Source organism: Limulus polyphemus, unplaced genomic scaffold (assembly GCF_000517525.1).
Source record: "Limulus polyphemus unplaced genomic scaffold, Limulus_polyphemus-2.1.2 Scaffold8563, whole genome shotgun sequence".
NCBI lineage: Eukaryota > Metazoa > Arthropoda > Merostomata > Xiphosura > Limulidae > Limulus > Limulus polyphemus.
The window spans coordinates 1-5105 of NW_013674173.1; the positions used below are offsets into that span (position 1 = coordinate 1).

Here is a 5105-nt window from a genome sequence, read left to right on the forward strand (position 1 = left end):
CTTTGGTATATATATATATTTAATATATGATAAATCGTTAGTGTTGGTATAGATACAGAAATTTGGAGCACATTATAGGGTGCTACCAACAATTTTAGTAACAGACTAACTGTACCGGACTGTGAATCCGAGGTTCCACGGTTCACGCGCCGTTACCCCCAAAACATTCGAGCTTCACACTTTAGGACCGTGGATACGTTATAAGATTAGTGTAGCCCACAAGTTGGCGACGGGTAGAGCTAATTACCTGCCTTTCCTCTGGTCTACCACCTGAAATTTAGGGACGGCTAGCGCAAACAGTCCTCAAATATCTTTACGCGAAATTCCACAAACAACAACAACAATGAAATAATTGCATTATTTTGATAATTCAACCCCAGTTTAAGTTTATTGACCAATAGGGTTTCCTTTCTACGCAATTATTTTGAGTTTAAAATTTAACTGTTCTGTTAAAGCAAAGAAAGGATAATGAGAATAAAATTTTATAACTAGTAGGCACGGCCAGATGTAGGCCCCCCCCCCCCTCATGCAATACTGCGATGCTGGAGGCCTCACGCAATTGCATGGATTGCACCCACTCTAAATCCGGCACTGCCAGTAGGCTATAGTTTAGCAGAATATAAAAAGTCTGCTTTCTATAATCGAGGCTGGTTCGTTCAAGTTATATGAAATTTGATACACGTATATTCTTGTAAGAGACGGTAAAAACTGACGAGAGAGTATTTAATTACATCTTCACGAACCATTAGATCTCTAGGAGCCCTAATTTTTGTAATTAGAAATATGCAGAATTTGGTACATCTATAATATGTTTAAAACACTACTGTTTACAAGTGTCCAAGAACAGAGGTCTCTAACAGTACTTTAGTTTCTAAGACAAACAAAAACTTCTGACACTTTTTAGTTCTAAAATCAGTCATATCAACGTCTAAAGTTGAAGAAATTTGCCTCTGGTATGGCATCAGTGGAGGCGTTATAATATGATGGTCAATCACACTATTCATTGTTAAAAGAGTAGCCCAAGATTTGGCGGTGTTGACTAGCTACTTTCCCTCTAGTATTACACTGCCAAATTAGGGAAGGCTAGCGCAGGTAGCGCTCGTGTAGCTTTACGCAAAATTTAAACAAAAAACAAATAATAAAAGACATGTCAGTCATGACACAACAGAAAGAATAACGAATCATATACAGCGAGAGCCTGAAAATAATTCTCATCGTCCCACTACGTTATTTATTCGGTTCTGGTTTCCTGGAAAAGAACAACAACAACAACAACAACAAAAGAACTGATAACATTTGAAAGATTTTGAACTACATTATTGGGTTTAAATTATTTAAAGAACTATTGTACCGTATATAATGCCTATATTGTTTCTATTTGCGGGGTTGGGCGTGCCTCGTGCTACGACTGTGAATTCGAAGGTTTTATAATTCGTGGTCCATTGCCGGAAAAACGCGCCACGACACTTTAAGGCCCGTGAGTGCGCTATAAGTGTTATGGTCAAATCGTATTATTGAATCAGACAAGAGTAGCTCAACAGTTGGCTGTGGGTACTGTTGATTATGTGTTTTCCCTCTAGTATATCAGTTGAAAACTAATAACGACAATGCCTGGATAGCATTGTGTACTTCTGCGCAAACATTTCCACACTAACCAAGGCTATGTACTAATATAGGTTTTAATTGTATCGAAACAATATTTTCAGTTGTCTGCCATGTAACAATATTTTCAGTTGTCTGCCATTTAACAATATTTTCAGTTGTCTGCCATGTAACAATATTTTCAATTGTCTGCCATGTAACAATATTTTCAGTTGTCTGCCATTTAACAATATTTTCAATTGTCTGCCATGTAACAATATTTTCAGCTGTCTGCCATTTGACAATATTTTCAATTGTCTGCCATGTAACAATATTTTCAGTTGTCTGCCATGTAACAATATTTTCTACTGTCTGCCATGTAACAATGTTTTGAGTTGTCTGCCATGTAACAATATTTTCAATTGTCTGCCATGTAACAATATTTTCAGTTGTCTGCCATGTAACAATATTTTCTACTGTCTGCCATGTAACAATGTTTTGAGTTGTCTGCCATGTAACAATATTTTCAGTTGTCTGCCACGTAACAGTATTTTCAAACCCTACAAGGTGTAAACTGATAGATAATAAGATAATATATTTTATTGTTGTTGTTGTTTTTTTCTCTACTTGAACATAAAGGGTTCAATACTTAGTTCGGCACCCAAAACTTCAGTAATTAAAGTTGTGATATTTTGGCACACTGTTGTCAGACAGATAGAATCCAATATCCACAAGACACACGTTTCAGAAGAGGTATGCAGAGAATACTTTCGAATACCGGGAGCAAAGCAATACAAACAAACAAACAAAAATGTATTCATTCATACATTTATGTAAGTCGTAGTTTATTGGATGACCTTGATATTCTACTATGCGACTACTCACTGATTGCTGGGATTGGGAGGAGAATCACACATATACAACAGAATCAAGAAAGAGTCTCCCATAGTCTTTGTCGTCACGTGACAGGTATTTCGGTTTGAAATCTTTTCAAAATCCAAACCTAAATTTAGTATTTGAAAAGACAACCGGGAATGTTCAGAAACAAATATTTCTCTTCATCTCTTTCTTGGATGCTATGTATTGCTGAAAATGGAGAGTGGGGGGTAATATCCCATAGTCAAGTAAATGCCTCTCTTTTATTTCAGACTGAAATGTTGTTGTGGTACCTTTAGGCTATCTACGTCAATGATAATTTCAGATAAGCATACCCCAACTCATACTAATATGTTCAAGGCTCTGTATCACCCCTTGAAGTGGAATTACCTATCACAGGGGGGCGAGACACAGACATAAATTCAAGTTTTTACAAGCTCCCATAGAATAATTGTAAGGTTTTTATTGTTCTTTTTATGTCTCCACCAAACTTTACCAGAAGAAGAATATTTCCGCCGTTAGAGGGAGAATAAAAATACATGGTAAATATCAAAATGGTAGATAGTAACAGCTTATTAACACGACAGTGAATAAGACAATTTTGTTATAACTTTTAATAGATGACGTACTTCTTTGTGGACGAAAAAAGGTTGGTCATTTTACTATATTGCAATCATCTTCAGCGCTTCCTAGTTAACTCATGACAGTAATACATAAAACAAGGTTAAAATGTTATAATTAAATTGGTAACTTCCAATCAAATGATTGTAAGTTGTTGAACTATTGTATTTATTTATGCATTATTTGGTAATAGTAGTAATTAGCAAGCAGGAGAATTCTCTTCACTTTATTGCTCCGATACATCACAGGGAGCGTCGCCATGTTTTTCTTGGCTGTTTCTTCAAAAGCCTGCGAGGAAGAGACAGCAGTATTCCAGTAGAGTAACAACAGAGTCCATTAACTCAAGCTGGAGGCCCCTGTCAAAGGAAGTACAGAAAAAAAAACAACAAGTAGTAGTATGTAACCTTTACCAAAGCACGATAATAAGTGTATATTTGTTCGTCCGGTTTATCACGAGGGCGCTAACGTCACGCAGAAATCTTGCAACAATTTATAAAAACAACAACTTGAATGTATCTGATATAAGACAACGTGCAACGAAATTCAACATTCAGGTAATCTTTCTTGCAACATTAATTTTTGGACGTAAAGCAACCGCTATATAAACAAATAATAACGTTATTTATTTATTTAATGTTTTAAAAGTTAGTTATTATTATTATTATTCTTATGTTGTTGTTTTTCTTCAACGTATTCACTAATTTCCTCTCTAACAAAAAATTAGTTTTCTTAAACAAAATAACACATAGTAATTGTAATATAACTTTTAATAACTCAAGGTGTAAAAATGAAGAAAAATATATAACAATGTGTCAACCTTACTATATTCAGTGTTGACGAGGCCTTTCGTCTTATCCTAGGCCTAATCTGGCAGACTAGATATGACATATACAGCAGTGGTCGAGACGCTAATAATATTTTCAGATTGCATGAACAACAGTTGCAATGGTGTGGACTAGATAAAGTTGCTAAAGTGTAATTTGTGTCAGTTGTATACGAGTCACTTAAAAATCAGAATAATGGTAAGGATTATTACATATTATTCATATTTATTTTGACTTGAATTAAATTTATTAACTCAGAAGAACAAAAACTGGCGAAACAGAAAACTAGTATAAGTCGTTGCTGGAGTGAGTCAAGCGTGAACTGGAGAACAATGTATTAGTAACTCTAAGAAATCAAGAGTAAAAACGGAGAAGAATGTATAGCACTATGTGCAGTGCCGACGATGCCTTTCTGCTAATACCAGGGCTCATCAGGCCGGTTGGGATCCGATAAACGCTATGTACACGATTAACTTGAACTTAAACATCTGTATTCCTGTTCTGTTCAGCATAAATTGCTTCTTAGAAGATCAAACTAAAGTTCTAAAAAACTTTTTTTTTTTAAATGTTAGTTGAAATACTTAATTGTCGGTGCCATATTGGAACCGACTTTCTTCTACGTGATTTTTTTTATTTTTTGCAAAAAGTTGTGGTGGTTAATTGTTAATTTTCATTTACAGATAAATGATTAGAAAACTCATCATCAGGTAAGCAGCGATAGAATTCAACAAGTTTTCCTTCTCTTTCAGCAAGTCATTTGCTTGCAAATCAATGAGCTCCAACTGTAGTTCGATTGGCACGTCATCAAGGTTACAATCAAACGGATTCTGGAACAGAAGAATGTCACTCTCAATTCTGTCGAGATCTGAAAATCTCTCCAAAAGATGCTTATTTAAGTCACTAATAATATTCTTCGGAAACTCGAGGTTGACATCTTCTGCGATTCCAGTGCGAAACTCTTTGAAACACTGAAAATGAGAGAAGTTTCCTCCTGCCAGTTGTGCTTCAAACAATGATAGCTTTCTCCGAAATCCTCTGATGATTCTGTAGAAATCACAGATAAGGTTATCCTTTCCCTGAAGTTTCAAGTTCAATTCATTCATGTGGGATGTGATGTCAACCAAAAATGACAACTTTGACAGCCAGAAAGAAGTGGATCAGCTCTATACTGATAGAGTTATCAGTTATCTCTCAATAGATGGA

The 5105-nt window shown here is 35.4% G+C and overlaps 1 long non-coding RNA gene across 1 annotated transcript in view; it reads left to right on the forward strand.

Moving 5' to 3' along the window:
• The first annotated feature begins 3122 nt into the window (after positions 1-3122).
• LOC111083205 overlaps positions 3123-5105 on the forward strand; it is a 23467-nt gene continuing 21484 nt past the window's right edge. Inside the window, exon 1 of the long non-coding RNA XR_002608870.1 lies at positions 3123-3632. This is a non-coding gene — a long non-coding RNA (uncharacterized LOC111083205). The remainder of the gene's footprint in view (positions 3633-5105) is intronic.